We start from the raw sequence: 18,746 nt of genomic DNA, 5'->3' as shown, positions 1-18,746 counted from the left end.
ACTCACAGAGATCTGCCAGCCTCTGCCTTGAGTGTGGGAATTAAAGGTGTGTGCCACCACACCCAGCTTCTTTCTGATTTTTTGTTTGCTTGTTTGTTTGTTTTTCAAGACAGGATTTCTCTGTGTTACAGCCCTGGCTGTCCTGGAACTCACTTTGTAAACCAGGCTGGCCTCGAACCCACAGAGATCTGCCTGCCTCTGGGATTAAAGTCGTGCACCACCACTGCTAGGCTCTGAAATCTTTTTGACAACAACAACAACACATCTATTCTTGGGCTGAGGAGATGGTGAAGTTGCCTTGCAAGCATGAGGATCCCAAGTACCCAAGTAAAAAGACACCCACAGTAGCGTGCACCTGTAATCCCAGCTCTGGAGAAGCAGAGACAGCAGATCCCTGAAAGCTCACTGAGCCGCTTAGTCTGGTGAAGTTCAAGGCCAGTGGAAGACTTCTCTCAAACAAAAGGAGGAAAGCACCTGAAGAATGGTACCCAAAGTTGTCCTCTGACTTCCACATGTGCGTCCTCACCCACACAGAATGCACACATACTCACATACCCCCCCAACACACACATCTCTTCTCGCCATTGGATCTTGCAGCTGCTAGCGCCTCAGCTTTTGGTGCCTCTCTTCTGAGCCATTGCAGACTTCCCCAAAGCCTTCCAATCCTCTGTCCCAATCCATTTTTTTTTTTTTTAGTTATTACCAGGTAAACTTGTCTGTAATCAGCTTTTGCTTGTCATCGAAACCCTCTCAGTATCCCCTTGTTGCCTATAAAATGCCCCAGCACTCCTTACAAACGCCTTGATTCTGATGGTCTCAGCTATGGCTCCAAACTGCCTTCACAGCTTTATGGTCAGTATTTCTCTTATTCTTATGTTTGCCTTAGGATACCTAAATTATCCACTGACCTCTGTAGGGACTTCTCCCTGAAGCCTAAATATTCTCCTTACCCTTGTTTACATCCACACTCTAACTGAGATCTTTCCTAATCTTAACTATACTTATGGAGAAGGCACAGAGATTTTGTGTAAAACTTTATGGCATTTTCATGCTGCGTGGCTTGTTCATATTCTGTCACTCAGCAGCTGGCACCTTGAGGGTACCCACCACATTCTGATATACCTTGTTCTCCTCACAGCCTGAAAGACACTTCCATGCAGTCAAGAACTGAATACATATATTTTTAAAGATATGTTTGTGTTTGATGTGTATGTGTTTGTGTTTGCCTGCGTGTGTGTGTGTGTGTGTGTGTGTGTGTGTGTGTGTGTGTGTGTACCACGTGCATGCCTGGTGTCCAAGGAGACCAAGAAGAGGACGTTGGATACCCTGGAACTGGAGTTAAGGGTGGTTGTGAACCTTCATATGGGAACTGAACCAGGCCTCTGGAAGAGCAATACATGCTTTTAACTGTTGAGCCATCTGAATAGATATTTCTTTTTTTTTAATAAATCATTTAACTTTATTTTATGTGCATTGGTGTGAAGGTGTCTGATCCCCTGGAACTGGAGTTATAGTTAGTTGTGAGCTGACATGTGGGTGCTGGGAATTGAACCCAGGTCCTCTGGAAGAACAGCCAGTGCTCTTAACCACTGAGCCATCTCTCCAGCCCCCTAGATATTTCTTTTTTAAAAAACAATTTTTTTAATTAAGAAAATGTTTTCATTCATTTTACACCATGATGGGACACCTCGTGCAGCCCTGAGGCAGGGGAAGGGCTTGGACTTGCCTCTACTGGATGTGCCTCCCCATGGGAGGCCTTCCCTTTTTGTGGGTAGATATTTCTTAAATGAAAGGATAATGAGTTACTATAGCATACTGCTGATTAAAAAGGTGCATATGGGGCTGAAGATGTAGTTCACTTTGTGGAATGTTTACCTAGCACACACAAAGCTCAAGATTCTCCTACACCAAGCGATTGACTCATGCCTGTAACCCCAGCACCCAGGAGGTAGAGGATCAGAAATTCAAGATTGTCCTCTGCTAATAGCAAGTACCAGGATAGCCTGCAATACAGGAGACCCTGTCTTAAAACAAACAAATGCAAAGCAATTTCCAGAAAGGTCTTTAAGAGATTACGAAGTTCCTTACATGTATTGTCACTGTCTAGGGGACAATGATCATTTCTGCCTTTAGGGTATGTTTACCTGAATTTACATTTAGCATAATGCAAAACCAATATAATGTATGACAGAAAGAATTTTTTTCACTGAACCTACCGGAACAGGCTTGCAATCCCAGCTAGCTGGGAAGCTAAGGCAGGAGAATTGCACATTCAGAGCCTGCTTAGGCTGCAGGGTGAGTTCAAGGCCAGCTTGGGGAACTTAGTGAACTCTATCTCAAAAGTAAAAAGTAAGAAGAAGGCTGGAGCTGTACGTCAGTGGAGCACTTGTTTAGCACACCTGAGGCCAGAGACGCAATCCCCGTACTGAGAAGAAGAAGAAGAAGAAGGTATGTGTCCCACTTCGGGTAGCTGTCTAGGAAGAGAGAACCTAAGGGTCTGCGTGTGAGCATCTGTCACAGAAAGATTTCTGAGAGAAGAGGTTTAGTAAATTGGAGCCTGAAGCAATTTGCCAGACACCAGAACTGCAGAGGCCCTTCGGCAGATGCTGCTGCTCCTCCTCTGCCTTGCATGGGCCAGCAAACCATAGACGACAGGTAAACCTGGCTGTGTGGTAGGTGGAAAAGAGATAGCCATTGTGACAGGCCGCTAGACCTCAGCACAACTTAACACTATGTCAGAGACACTGAGGTGCCATTCTGACCCACGTGTCCAGCATGAAGACCTTAACACCTGTCACAACGAGAACAGAGACCCACTCCATCAAAGCCCATAGTTCTGGGCAAGTCTCTGAATGTTCCAACTTTGCTTTTTGGCTTCTGTTAGTTCTACTTCCGGTTAACTGTTCTTGTTAACTGAGGTGTGTCAACCCAGGATGTGGGTTTTATGCTTAAAGCTCACCCTGAGAAAGGCTCAGGACTACATTCAGGTCCCGAACACACAGAGTGCTTGCCAGCCTCCTAATAAAGGCTTTCTATTGGCTTAAACCCATGTCCAGGTGGTCTTCTCTGATGGATACCCCACAACAGCATAATATCTACTTTCTGGATAATTCAATTGCATTTGATGGATAGGAGTCAGGTTTGCGTGCAGGAAAATTAATCCCAACACTCAGGAGGCAGAGACAGGTAGATCTCTGAGTTCAAAGCCAGCCTGGTCTGCAGAGGGAGTTCCAAGACAGCCAGGGCTACACAGAGAAACCCTGTCTCAAAAAACAAACAAACAAACAAAAAATCTGATTTATATATTGTTTATAAGAAAGGACCTCAGCTCCGTGGCTGCCACTGAAAACTTAGCTTATTCATTGAGTACATTGTCCAGGACAAGGACAGTGTGAGTTCACAGGTGTCTATTATGCTTATCCCAGAATTTAAAAGCAAGGACGGGCCATCGTGTGTAAAATGTTTGGAAACCAAGATAGCAGTAACATCAGCTCCAGCAATAGCCAATCAGAGAGATCCCAGGCTATGAAGGGTCAAGAAACTTCTAGAAGGTCATAAACAAGCAAATGAAATGTGCAATTGAAATGTGAGCTGGCGCTTTCAGAGTCTCATTGATTTGTGTGTAGATGTCTCCCGACTCATACCGAGGCTGCTGCTAGGCACCTGCTTATCTTCAACAGTGTTCATCGATCTGTAGTAGACAGGATTTGCTGTCGATGGAACTTTTTTTTTTTGAGACAGGTCTCCTGTATTTCAGACTAGTCTCTATCTTGCTATGTTGCTGGGGCTGACCTTTAACTTCTTTTTCTCCTGCTTCCTCCTGAGTGCTGGGATTAGAGGGGTTCACCACCACAACACTCTTAGGAGGTACCAGGGCTTGAACCAAGGGCCTTGTGCATGTTACGCAGTCATCCTGACAACTGAACTATCTGTAGCTCTTAATTGAGCTTTTCTTCTTTCCTTCCTTCCTCCGTCCCTCCCTCCCTTCCTCCTGTCTTTTTTTTTTTTTTTTTTTTTACATTTAGGGCCATGTAGTGGTGGATCTCTGAGTTCAAGGACAACCTGGTCTACAGAGCGAGTTCCAGGATGGCTAGGATTACATGAATAAACCCTGTCTTGGGGAAAAAAAAAAATTACACTTAGTAGCTAGAGGGATGGCTCGGCAGTAGAGAGAACTTGTTGCTCTTGCAAATGACCCAGGTTTGGTTCCTAGAACCCACATGGTGGCTCACAACTATCCATAACTACAGTTCCAGGGAACTACAGTTCCAGCGGGCCCAATGTCCTCTGACCTCTGTGGGAGTCAGGCATGCACGGGTATGCATACATACATGCAGACAAAATACTCATACATAAAAAATAAGTCAAAAACAATTTTTAAATACCATTTATTCATTCCTCTCTCTCTCTCTCTCTCTCTCTCTCTCTGGCATAGGTGCCACTCTGCATGTGTGGGAGGTCAGAGGACAGCTTTGGCGACCTGCTTCTCCCCTAGTATATGGTCCCAGGGATGAATGAAAACCAGTCATTTTGTTTGTCATCTCTTAAGGGCATGGCTAGAGCCCTCAAGTCAAAGATCACCTGGTCAGAGAGATGGCTCAGAGGGTGCAGGCACTTGCTGCCAAACCGGAAGCCCTGAGTTCAGTCCCTGGGATTTGTAAGATTGATCATTTACCTGTCACAGCAACGGTCTTCGGTTTCTATTAGCATTCTCTTCCTGGCTTTGTTTGATGTAACGTAAGAGGTGGGGACGGGAAACTTGAAGATACTGATGGAGGTGTCCTAGAGGTCTGTAACGTCAGGCTGATGGGAAGAAGGGATGCAGACGCTAACACCAAGAAGGAGAAGAAAAGGGCAACAGTAGAGCAGCTGTGGTTTGAGCAAGTTCCTGCGCTCCTACGGACCCTACTGTAAGTCATTCTCCTGCCCAGGAAAAGCTGAGCTGTTCCCGTGCTCCTACGGACCCTACTGTAAGTCATTCTCCTGCCCAGGGAAAGATTGTGCCGTCTACTGAGCTGTTGGGTGGACGAGAAAAGGTGGAGTGATGAGGAGGGGAGGGGGTGCCGTGGGCAGAGGGATTGGCTGGGACACCTTCATGCTCCATTAGAGGCTCTCCAGGGGTCTAAAGGACTCCAGCACACTGTTCCTTTTATGACCTAGCTCAAAGAGTGCACCAGGCCTCAACACCTTTGTGTAGCACCTAGCTAAGTGCTTTGCACACACTGGGCTGAGGGGGGTCCCCGAATTTTATAGAGGAGGAATGCCATGCTTTTAAATTGGGTCTTGCCAAGGAGAAGGTTTGGTTGAGGGTTGGTATGTGTCTGGAGGCAGGATGTCGAGAACACAGAGAAAAATGGGTCACAGATAGAAGCCTTTAAACTGTGCCCACTCCCTCACCTGGGCAGCATTTTAAGTCCAAGCTTCAGGGAACAGAATTCTTTCTCAGCCCCCTGCCTTACCAAACATCGACGTGAGAGAGAGGTCTGTGGTGACTTCAGGCTGGGATTTGCTGAAGCAGGTTTCATGAAACAATCATTTCCCGATCAACTGGTCAAAGATTTGTCTAGGGCTGGGGGTGTAGCTCAGCTGATGGAGGGTCTGAGACTGGAGAGATGGAAGTTCCACACGGAAGGTACTTGCTTTATGTGCATGAGGACCTGGCTCTTGTGACCCTAGAACTGAGGAGAGAAAACAGGAGAGGGATCCCTGGGCCTTGCTGGGAGGACAAGGCAGCAGCATGTCCTTCTTGTCAGGTTCCAAGCCAATGAGAAAAACTGTGTGGAAGAGGAGGAGGAGGGAGAGAAGGAGGAGGAGGAGGAGGAAGAGGAGGAGGAGGGAAAAGATTGGAATGATATCTCAGGACTTGCCACCCAAGTGTGAGGCTAGAGTTCAGATTCCCAGAAACCACAGAAAATGTCCCAGCAGGTGGGACAGCCACCTGGAATCCCGGTGCGTGGGAGGCAGAGAGAGGGGATCTTGGGAGCAAGTTGGCATGCTCTTCATTTAGGGCCCTCAAAGCCTCCACGTGCACGTGCAAACACGTATACTCATGTGTACCACAGGAAAGAAGGTAGAGACGGAAGTTCAAGTCATCCTGAACGACACAGTGAGTCTGAGGTTAGCCTGGTCAACACCAGACCATGGACTGTGTCTCAAAGAGAAGAGGAAGATGTCTATAAACTGGTGTTTAATTCTCCGTTAGGCTCAGGGGTTAAGAGCACTGGCTGATCTTCCAGAGGACTAGGGTTTAATTCCCAGCATCCACATGGCAGCTAACGACTGTCTGTAACTCCAGTTCCAGGACACTGGACACCCATGGCAAAACACCAGTGCATATAAAAATAGAAATAAATAAATTAAAAATGCACTTTATAGCCAGGCATGGTGGGCCAAAACTTAAATCCCAGAACTCAAGAGGTTGAGGGAGGCAGATCTCTGAGCCCTGAGTTCAAGTTCAGCCTGGTCTACAGAGCCAGCTTGAGGACAAAAGGGCCACACACACACACACACACACACACACACACACACACACACACGAAAGGAAGGAAGGAAGGAAGGAAGGAAGGAAGGAAGGAAGGAAGGAAGGAAGGAAGGAAGGAAGAAAAAAGAAACCAAAAAATGCATTTTCTATCAGTGGGAAGCTTCAAGCTTTCTCTATACACTGGCCTGCTATTATTTCTGTTCCTATTAGCCATGAATGACAGCACTCGTGAGGTTTAGAAACAAATTAAGATAATATTTCTTTAGATCTGAATCTGTCATGGCGTGTGTAAGTGTGGATGTCAGAGGACAAACTGCAGGATTCGGTTCTGCTTCCAACTCCAGAGTTGTCACGATCACAGGTGTGGACCACCATACCTGGTTTATTGTTGCTGTGTGTGTGTGTGTGTGTGTCTGTGTGTGTGTGTCTCTGTGTGTGTGTCTCTGTGTGTGTGTGTGTCTCTGTGTGTGTGTGTGTGTGTGTGTGTGTGTAGGTGTATACATGTATGCATGTGGAGGCCAGAGGACAACCTCAGGTGTTCTCTCTCAGGAACACCCACACACAGATACATATGCACACACACAATTTCAAATAAAATAAATCTTTTTTTTTTTAAAGACTAAGGGCTTAAAATGTTAGTTTATTTATTTGAAAATATTTATTTGAGTACTGTCTACCAATATGCACTTTATAACACTAGGCAACCCTCTTACGTAGGATTTTTGGTGATACTATACAAAACTGGGAATAAAGACTATGTGGTTTTATATACTTTCATTTTCCAAGATAAAGATTTATATGCCAGTTCGTGGTGGCACACATCTTTAATTCCAGCATTTGGGAGGCAGAGGAAGGCAGATCTCTATGAGTTCGAGGCCAGCCTGGCCTACAAAGCATGTTCCAGTTCAGCCAGGGCTACACAGAGAAACCCTGTATCGAAAAACAAAAATTATAACTCTGTTTACAAGGTGGTAGTTATAGCTTACCGTGGGTGTTGACAAAATGAGTCTTCCTTGATTATGTATGCTCCAAATATTAAAGGAGATTTTCATTTCAAAGCTGCTCTTAAACTTTCCTTGAGGTCAATATCTACAAATGATCCGTAATCTGTTTTTTACCAATCGAATCCTCTTTTTCATGACTGGCACCTTGGAAGGCCAATTGCTGCTACTCTGAGTCCTTGCTTCCGGCTCAAAGCCCCGGTTTGGTGAAGGAGTGTCAATGGCTTTAAAGTCTCCGCACTGCCTCTCCTCAGCCATGGATAGTGCAGGGACCGCCGTCCTCTGAGCTCCACAGATGCTCCAGGTTCTCCCCCTCAGTGTATGGAAGGAGGGTGGAGCCGAGCCGTGTTTCCTCCCCGCCACCTCTGCTCGGGGACCTCAGCTCAGTCAAGTCTAGCTATGTGGAGGAGGGGCCTGGGAGAAACTTCCATGGCCACTGGAACACTGCGCCCTTTCCATCCTCATCGTATATCCACTTCCTCCTCCACGTTCCTATGGGATGTACTTGTGTCTCTCCTGCTTAAGAGGGTACCATTTTGCTGCAGCACAATAGCCATTGAACGAAGCAGTAAAGGCATTTTGTAGATGTATTTTTTTTTTATAATTTACTAACTGGTTTCTCAATCTTAATCTTTTTTTTTTAATTTATTTATTTATTATGTATACAGAAGAGGGCACCAGATCTCATTACAGATGGTTGTGAGCCACCATGTGGTTGCTGGGAATTGAACTCAGGACCTTTGGAAGAGCAGTCAGTGCTCTTAACCACTGAGCCATCTCTCCAGCCCCCCTCAATCTTAATCTTATACAATATTTTATTTGCCATTTTGTGACATTTTAATTTAGTTGTGTGTGCGTGTGTGTGTGTGTGTGTGTGTGTGTGTGTGTGTGTGTACACCCACAAACATGTATACCATGATACCCATGTGGAGGTCAGAGGACAACCCATGTGATCCACTTCCCTCTTTCCACTATGTGGGTACCAAGGATCGAACGCAGGTTGTCAAGTTCGACACCAGTGACCCTTCCCTGAAGAACCCTCTCGCCAGCCCTAGTTTTATGATTTTAAAAAAATAAATCTTGGCATTTTCTTTTTGCCATTTCTGAAAAAAAAATTGTTGGTTTCTTTGTGGGTTTTTTGTATATGGGAGATTAGTTTGTCAATGTCTTCCTGTAGATACACCTAAAAAGCAGGGCAGTAAAAAGGGCTGTGTCTAGTGAAGAATGTGAAAGGTGAACTGGGAAACGTGGAGGTGGGAAGGGAAAATCGGAAGGAGAAAGGTGGGGCTGTGGCTGGGTTGCTGGGTGCTCCTCTGGCAGACGTGAAGCCCCAAGTTGGATCCACGGCACTGCAGAAAACCAGGCATGGTCTCGAAGACCTGTAATTCCAGCACTTGGGAGGATCAAGGAAAGTTCACAGCAGACTACAATAGAGTTCAAGGTCAACCCGGGCTAGACGAGACTCTGCATTTTTCGTGATAAATAATGATAACAACTATAAAATTACAGTAAATTTATTTCTTGCTTATGTTATACCAAGTGATAATATTCACGGTTAATGAAGGAAGAGCCATGTGGTCATTCAGGAACCCAGAAAGGTTTCCATGGGGATGTCAGCCCATTTTCTGAACTCACCCACATGACCTAATCTCACTTCCTGTTGCTGGGACACCTGGTCTAGAGGGGTTCCAGGTGTAAGGGAAATGGGATATAGTACTCATCCTAGTCTAGTTCAGAAAAAAATGCTGCAAATATTTATGGAAGGTGTCAGAGGGTGTCAAGTCACTTAGGCTGTCTACTTTGCTATCTGTGGTCAAAATGCCACACAGCTGTCGTCAGGGCTGTGCGTCTTCAGCTGCCCAACCTTTCTGAAGGCAAGAGTCGGTCTCGTAATAGAGAAAACTGTGGTATTTCTTTTAAAACATATTTTATTATTTTGTGTGTATGGGCATTTGCCTGCACTACACATGTGCCTGGTGCCCACAGCAGCCAGAAGAGGGCATTGGACCCCTTAGAATTGGAGTTATAGACTATTTTGAGTTGTCATCTGGGTGCTGGGAATAGAACCTGGGTTCTCTAGAAGAGCAGCCAGTGTTTTTAGCTGCTGCGTCATCTCTCCAGCCCCAACTATGGTATTTCTTAGGTTTAGAAAGATTAAGTCATCTAAATCATTCTGGCTGGGATAAAAATGAAATCTCAAAGTAGCTTTAATTTGCATTTCCTGATGGCTAAGGATGTTGAAGAGTTTAAAAAGTGTTTCTTACCCATTTGTATTTCATCTTTTGAGAGCATTGCTTACTGTCATGTCCCATTTTTTAATTGGTTGCTTGTTTTCTTGAGGTTTCATTTTCTTGAGTTCTTTGTATATTCTAGATACTAACCCTCCGCCAGATATACAACTGGTAAAGTTTTCCCCCATTCTGGAGGCTGCCTCCTCATTTAAATGTTGGTGTCCTTGGCTCTACACAAACTTTTTAGTTTCATGAGGTCCCATTTATTAGTTGTTGGTCTGGATGCCTGCACTACTGGAACCCAGTTCAGAAAGTCCTTTGCTGTGCCAAGAAGTTCAAGCATATCCCCTACTTTCTATCACAGTCAGCTTTATCAGGCCTGATGCTGAGGTCTTTGATCTATTTAGAGTTGAGTTTTGTGTAGTGAGAGACAAAGATCAGTTAGTTCCTCTTCATGGAGCTAGTTTGACCAGCACCATCTGTTGAAGATGCTGTCTTTTCTCCAACGTGGATTGTTGGCTTTTTTGCCAAGTCAGGTGGCTGTAGGAGTGTGGGTCCTTGTGTATTAGCCTCCATTCTGTCTCATTGGTCAAGGGCCTGTTTTCACACCAGTGCCATGCTGGTTTAGTATGGTAGCTCTGTAGTATGACTTGAAATCTGAGATGTGATCAGCTCCGATAGCTTTTTTTAGTGTTCAGAATTGTTCTGGCCCTCCTGGGTCCTCTCTACACCATATGAATATTTTTTAAAATGTTTTTTAAGCCGGGCGGTGGTGGCGCACGCCTTTAACGCACTTGGGAGGCAGAGGAAGGCGGATCTTTGTGAGTTCAAGGCCAGGCTGGTCTACAGAGCGAGATCCAGGAAAGGCACAAAGCTACACAGAGAAACCCTGTCTCGAAAAACAAAACAAAACAAAACAAAAAAAATGTTTTTTAAATGTGTATTTTTTATATATGGTTATTTTGTCTGTGTACCACAAGTGTGCCTGCCAGAAGAGGTTGTCAAAGTCCCTGGAATGAGAGTTTTCAGATGGCTGTGAGTCATCATGTGGGTGCTGGGAATTGAACCTGGGTCCTCTGCAAGATCAGCAAATGTTCTTAACCCCTGAGTCATCTCTCCAGCCCTTTCATATGAAATTTAAAATCTTTTTTTTTCAATTTCAGCAAATAATTTCACTGGTATTTTGATGTGTTGAACCTGTGGACTGTTTTGGTAGGCTGGTTATTTCCACAATATTAATTTTACCAATCCATGAACATGGGAGGTCTTTCTCTTCTGGGATCTTCCTCAATTTCTTTTTTTCTTTTCTTTCTTTCTTTCTTTCTTTCTTTCTTTCCTTCTTTCTTTCTTTTGTGTGTGTGTGTGTGTGTGTGTGTGTCTTAAAGTTTTCATTGCATAAATCTTTCACTTTCTTGGATAGATTTATTTTTTAAAAAAGTTTTTTAAAGATTTGTTTGTTTTAGGCTGGACATGTTAGTTTTAATGTCTGTGCCATCTCGCCAGCCCTGATAGATACATTTGAGACTATTGTAAATGGTATTGTTTCTCTGATTTCTTTCTTGATGTATTCATCATTTGTATATACAAAGGCTACTGATTTTTTTCTTTCTTTTTTTTTTGTGGGGGGGGAAGGTTGGTTTTTCAAGACAGGGTTTCTCTGTGTAGTTTTGGTGCCTTTCCTGGAACCCACTCTGTAACCCAGGCTGGCCTCAAACTCACAGAGATCCGCCTGGCTCTGTCTCCCTAGTGCTGGGATTAAATGTGTGCTCCACCATCACCCGGCCGGCTACTGATTTTTGTGTGTTAATTTTGTATCCTGCTATTTTGCTGACTGTGTTTATCTGTTGTAGGAGTTTTCTGGCAGAGTCTTTAGGGTCTTTTATATAGAGAATCATATCATCTACAAATAAGGATAATTTGACTTCTTCCTTATCCGTATCCCCTTGACCTCCTTCAGTTGTCTTATTGCTCTAGCTAAGACTTCAGTATTGAACAGGATGAGGCGAGTAGACAGCCTTCTCTTATTTCAGACTGCAGTGTAAATGCTTTCAGTTTTTCTCTGTTTAGTAAGATGTTTGGGGGCTTGCTGTATATTGCCTTTATTATGTTGAGAGATGTCTTCCATATCCCCAGTTTTGCCAAGACTTTTATTATGAAGGGATGTTGGAGCTTGTCAATAGCCTTTGCTTCATCTAATAAAACAATCATGTGGTTTCTGTCTTTGGGCTTAGGTGGTGGATTACATTAATTGATTTATGTATACTGAACCATCCCTGCATCTCTGGAAGGAAGCCTACTGGATCATGATGGATAATCTTTTTGATGTATTCTAAATTCATTTTGCAATTGTTTTGTTGAGAATTTTTGTGGCTATGTTCATCAAAGATATTGGCCTGTAATTTTTTGTTGTTGTTGTTGTGTCCTTGGTCTGCTTTTGGGATCAGGGTAACACTCACTTTGTAAACAGAGTTTGGAAATGCTCCATCATTTTCTATTTTATATAATAATTTGAGAAGTATTGCTGTTGGTTCTTTGTAGGCCTGGTGGAATTCTGTGCTGAATTCATCTAGCCCTGGGCTTCTTAGCTGGGAGATTTTAAGTTACTGCTTCAATCTCATTGGATGTAATGGATCTATTTAATTTACTTATTTCATCTTGACTTAACTCTAGTTAGCCGTACATAGACAGACATTTGTCCATTTCTTTTAGATTTTCTAGTTTGTTGAAATATAGATTTTTAGATATGTACTTATGATTCTCTGAATTTTCTCAGTGTCTGTTACAATATCTCCTATGGTAGTTTTAATAAGAATGGTCCCCGTAGGCTCACAGATTTGAATGCTTGGCACTATTGGAAAGGATTAGGAGGATCTGGAGGTATGGCCTTGTTGGAGGAAGTGTGTCAGTGTCACATGCCAGGCCCAGAGTCTCTTCCTGCTTCCTGCAGATCTCAGCTCCTTCTCCAGCACCACGTCTATCTGCATGAGGCTATGCTCGCCACCATGATGATAATGGACTAAACCTCTGACTGTAAGCCATCCTCCGTTAAACGCTTTTTTTAAAATAAGAGTTGCTGTGGCCGTGGTGTCTCTTCACAGCAATAAAACACTAAAACATCTCCTTTTTCATATTAAATTTTATACATTTAGATTATTTTTCTTTTGGTGAATTTGGCTAAAGTTTTGTCACTTTACATAGTTAAAATAATATTCCACAATAGCTTCCAAGTGCAACAAGTTATTAATTTGAGGTATCCTTGTTTTTTTGTTTTTGTTTTTGTTTTTTTGTTTTTTGTTTTTGGCTTTTTGGGACACAGCTTCTCTGTGTAGCCTTGAAGCCTGTCCTGGATCTCGCTCTGTAGACCAGGCTGGCCTCAAACTCACAGAGATCTGCCTGCCTCTGCCTCTGAGTACTGGGACTAAAGGTGTGTGCCACCACCGCCTAGCTTGATATATCTCAATGTTTTTGATGTAGGCACACACTTTCCTCTTAGTACTGCTTTAATTGTGTGCCACAGATTTCAGTGTGTTATGTTTTCATTTTCATTGAGTTGCAGAATTTTTAAGTTTCCTTCTTGACTTCTTCCTTGACCCAATTATCGTCTATCGGGTGCTGTTTGGTGTTAATAAGCTTGTGCATGTTCCACTGCTGCCAATATCCAGCTCTGTTACATTGTGGTCAGGGAGAAGGCAAGCTGCTACTTCAGTTTTCCTCTGTTTGCTGAGACCTGTGTCCTACTATGTGGTTTCTGCTGGAGAGAGTTCCACAGGCTGATGCTAAGAATGTGTGTTCCTTGGCGTTTGTGTGGAATGTTCTGGTAAGTCCATCTGATTTATGATGTCTGTTTCTTTGCTTAGTTTTTTCCAGATCTCCTGTCTATTGGTGAGAGTGGAGTAAGGAAAACCACCCACTGTCACTGTGTTGGGGTCAACCTACGATTTTCTATTGAAAAGTGTTTCCTTTATGTAGTTGAGTGCCCCTGTTTGGTGCATATATGTTTAGAATCCTGATGTCCTGTGGTGGATATTTCCTTTAATGAGTAGGAAGCGTCCTTCCTCATCTCTCCTGACTAGTTTTGGTTTGAAGTCTGTTTTGTCAGATACTAGGATAGCTCTGTCTGCTTGCTTCTTTGTTCCATTTGCTTGGAATACTTTCCTCCATCTTCTTCCCCAAGGTGGTCTATAGCTGATGGTCAGGCATGTTTCTCAGAAGCAGAAAAAAGATGGACACCATTTTCTAACTTAATCTGTTAGTGTTTTTAATTGCTTTTAATTAATTAATTTATTTATTTATTTATTTGGTTTTTTTGAGACAGGGTCTGGCTGTCCTGGAACTCACTAAGTAGACCAGACTGGTCTTGAACTCACAGAGATATGCCTGCCTCTGCCTCCCGAGTGCTGGGATTAAAGGCCTGTGCTACAATACCTAGCAGTCTGAGTCTTTTTAACTGTGAAATGGAAACCTTTAATATTAGGAGTAATTATTAAAATATGTGGATCAATTCCTGTCATTTGGTGATTTTAGAATGTTTTCTCAGATCTCTCTCTTTTTTTAAAAAAAGGGTTTATTTATTTAATGTGCATTGGTATTTTGCCTGCATGTATGTCTGTATGAGGGTGTCAGATCCCCTGGAACTGGAGTTGTAGACAGTTGTGAGCTGCCATGTGGAAGCTGGGAATTGAATCCGGGTCCTTTGGAAGAGCAAGTAATGCTCTTAACCACTTGAGCCATCTCCCAGTCTCTTCTGTCTTGATCCCTTTTAATGTTTACTTCTTTGTGACCTGAATGTGTTTATCCTTCAGATTAAAATATTCCTCCTACTATCCTCTGTAGGGCTGGCTTAGGAGTTATAATCACTTTTAAGATTTATTTATTTATTTAATATATATGAGTGCCCTATCTACATGTATATCTTTATCCCAGAAGAAGGCATCAGGTCCCACTACAGATGGTTGTGAGTCACGTTGTGGTTGCTGGGAATTGAACTCAGGACCTCTGGAAGAACAGCCAGGGCTCTTAACTGCTGAGCCATCTCTCCAGCCCCATTTTTTAAAAATTTATTTTGTTTTATGTGCATTGGTGTTTAGCCTGCATGTATGTCTGTGTGAGGGTATCAGATCTTGGAGAAACAGACAGTTGTGAGCTGCCATGTGGGTGCTGGGAATTGAATTTGGGTCCTTTAGAAGAACAGCCAGTGCTCTCAAATGCTGAGCCATCTCTCCAGCCCCCCCATAAACACCTTTTAAGTCTTTTTATCATGGAAAGTTTTCGTTTCTCCTTCAATTGTTATACCCAGCAAAACTATCTATTAAAACTGTGGCCTTTCCAGGTAGTAGTGGTACAGGCCTTTAGTCCTAGCGCTTGGAAGGCAGAGGCAGACAGATCTCTGTAAGTTTGAGGCCATTCTGGTCTACAGCATGAGTTCTAGGACAGCCAAGACTACATAGAGAAACCCATCCCACCCCACCCCCCACCCCCGCAAAAAATAGCTTTTCAGTACTTGGAATAAATCTTTCTAGGCTCCTCTAGACTTCTCCTTTATTTAGTTCTGATTTGCTGACATCGAACTCACTGTGGATAAACTCAACTAAGGAAAGAAATCTGAGAACCAGAACTGGGAAGTCAACCCTACTCTTTTTTCTTTTTTTTTTTCTTTTTTTTTTTTTTCTCGGTTTTTCGAGACAGGGTTTCTCTGTGTAGCTTTGCTCCTTTCCTGGAACTCACTTGGTAGCCCTGGCTGGCCTCGAACTCACAGAGATCTGCCTGGCTCTGCCTCCCGAGTGCTGGGATCAAAGGCGTGCGCCACCACCGCCCGGCTCAACCCTACTCTTATGTGGATAGTTTTCCATTTGAATTTGAAAATGAGCCAGAGAGAGTATTGATTTCGTAAATCCCTTAAGAAATAAATTATTTTCTCAGTAGCAAAAGGAGATTGAGGGCTGGGAGTATTATTTACTTCTTTTTATGCTGAGCTGCATGTGTATACATCTGGGGGGGGGCATGGTATGCGTCCTTCTGTGTGCGCATGTGTATTAAGACCAGGGTTGGTAGACCTTGGCTATCCCTCCCCCCCTCACCGCCCCCCCCTCCCCCGCACTCTCCACCTTATTTTTTGAAGCAAGGTCTCTCACTGAACCTGAAGCTCACTCGTTCACTAAGCGACTGGACACAAGCTCCAGGGTTCCTCCTGACTCTGCATCTGGGATTACTGACAGGTCCACACCTGGAATATTCTACATAGGTGCTGGGCATCTGAACTCAGGTCCTAGCGCTTACATGGCCAACACTTGACCAACTGAGCCGTCTCCCTGGCCCATCCTTCTTTTGGTGTTTTCTTGCTTTGGATGAAGTCAGAATTTGCCTAGTCATGCTGAGTATCTGCAAAACTTTTGTTTTTTTTTTTTCAAGACAGAGTGTCAAGTAGGCTCGGGCTGGCCTGATCTACAGTAGACGACGGCACTGACCCTCGGGTCCTCCAGGCACGTGCTCTCATGCCGGGCGTGGTGCAGGGCCGGGGAAGTCATTCCTGACCCAGCACTGGACTGTGTGGTGGCAAACGGTAAGCGGGTGACTGTTTCCCTTAGTAGGTCCTTTTCCCCTCTCTGTATCTTCCAGAGAAACTGTGGATAATTGCTCTCAAGACACGATGACTCAGGACCCTGGAACCTGACTGTCCACCTCTCCCATGTCCTCTCCTTCCTGCACAGGGCAAGTGTGTTTCCTGTGCAGGAACCATATAAAATAGCCTCCGTTTCCCAAGCTTCGTTTTTCCTTTCTTTTTCTCTCTGTTTTCTTTTTTTTTTTTTTTTTTGAGCTGAGGATCGAACCCAGGGCCTTGTGCTTGCTAGGAAAGTGCCCTAACACTGAGCTAAATCTCCAACCCTCTCTCTGTTCTTTTCCTTTCCTTCTTTTTCCTTTTTTGGTGGTGATACTAGGGATTGAACCCAGCGAGGCAAACAGTCCCTGACTGTGCCACACCCCCAGCCCTCCAGGATTAGGATTCACTTAGACTCTATAAACTCTGTATGAGTGAAAATATCGCAGCACCTTGCATTTGTGAAAATAGTTTTAAATTAGGTAGTTCGGATTTCTTTATTGAAGCTGAAGAGACTTTCAGGTAAGATGTGAATTGGAAGGACAGAAACTGGCAGTTTCTGTCCCAAAGGTGACCCTTTTAAAGACATATTTGTTAGTTGTGAGTGACAGGGGTTACAGAGCCAGCCGGGACCATTTCTAAAGTGTTAAGCTGACCTTCAGTAACAAGGTCACGGGGCCAGTGGGGGTCAGGATTGGTGCAGGAGAACCCTTTGCCTTTTGTGGAGAGCTTTTTAAAAGGCTTCAGCATTTTGTCCCTCCCTCTCTTCTTGCTGGCCTCACCCTGCCTGGCTGGGTTAAAAAACCACCGCGATTTGAAATCTGACTCATGGGCTGACCTCCCCAGCCTAGGGGCACACGGACAGCCAGATGCTGTGGCCAGAGCCTCTTCCTATTTGGCAGGAACCAGGAGCCTGGCAGGAAGGACTCTCTTACCCCGCCTGCCCCTGAGTCTCTTTAATTTGTCTCCAGATCTCCTCTTCTTCTGCTTCAGTTTTTCTACGTCTCTGATGACCTCAGATTAGTCATTCACACTTCCTGGGACTCTTTTTTTTTTTTTTTTTTTCCTCTCATTGACAAAATAAGAAATTTGGACTGCATGACGTATTCTTGATTTTTATCTTGTTTGTTTGGATCAATAAAACACCTGGACCTTTTTGTTTTTGTTATTCCTGATTCGAAAAATTAAAAACAGGTCACGTTTTGTTTTCCATAGTACCTGCATCTCTTTAGGAATGAATGCTGGATTGGTTTTGCTCTGTATGTAACTAAGAGCACTGTACACGGGCAGTAAGACTCTGGGGGCCACTACTTAAAGGGCAAGTCCTTTAAATTTAGTCCCAGAGGAGTCAAGAGTTCAGTGGGAACGGGGCCAGTGAGATGTCTTGGGGTAAAGGCACTTGCTGCCAAACTTTATGACTTGGGTTTGATCCTAGGACCTACAGGGTGGGAGGAAAGAACTGACTCCCACATGTGGTCTTTCTAGTTCCACATGTGCACCGTGGCCGTGCTTGTGAACACACAAACACACAAGCACAAAACATAAAATGCAATCTTTGAAAGTTTTGGGTTTTTTTTTTTTTTTTTAAAGCATTTGGTATGAGCGTCTAAGCTCTTACACATCATGTATGCTTAATGCGTGGTTGTTTTCTCTGGAGTGTATGACGTGGCACCCAGACGAACCTGATACTTCACCACAATGCTGTGCACTGTGGTTTCTTATAGAGACAAACTGTGCCAAATGTTCTCTTTGGAGCATTTAAGGCACATTCTGACACACACCCTTTGAGCAGAGAGATCCAGCATCCTGCCCACCAATACCTGAGCTGACTCAGTGACATCGTTTCCTCATTCATCTCCCTCCATCAGTCTGAGAAAGAAGTCTCAGCAAGATGACACCATGAATCCTGTCTGCTTCTCTCCGCCCGCTTTGGAAAGACTGCTGGAATTTCCACTGGACTCTTTTCCAGGCTGCTAGCTGTAGCCGTGTCAGCCCCCTAAAACCACAGCTGTTTGCATGCCCGCCGCCCCACAGAAGGCTATGGTGGTGGAAGGCCCAAGTGTGGAGCATCCTCCATCCCCTCAGCTCTTCCTGGCTGAGGACTCTGAAGACTGACAGAAGGACAGTCCTCCCTGCCAGATGCTCAGCTAGCTCTTTCAGCCTCCATTTTAGGAGAAAATAGCAAGGGGAGAAGAGGAAATGATTGTGTTAATGATCCCAGCCCCACAGACATCTAGTAGATATGCTGGACAAAGACAATGTGGAAACCAAGGACCCTGAGCAGGAATTTTAGAATTGTTTCCCTCTGATTCGATTCAACAACGACTTCCATGAGTAAGACTTTTTGTTTGTGTGTTTTCAGCCCTTGTCGGCCTGAAACTCAATGTATAGACCAAGCTGGTCTCAAACTCACAGAGATCTGCCTGCCTCTGCCTTCC

Source organism: Peromyscus eremicus, chromosome 7 (genome assembly GCF_949786415.1).
Source record: "Peromyscus eremicus chromosome 7, PerEre_H2_v1, whole genome shotgun sequence".
Classification (NCBI taxonomy): domain Eukaryota; kingdom Metazoa; phylum Chordata; class Mammalia; order Rodentia; family Cricetidae; genus Peromyscus; species Peromyscus eremicus.
Note: the sequence above shows the minus strand (reverse complement) of the source record.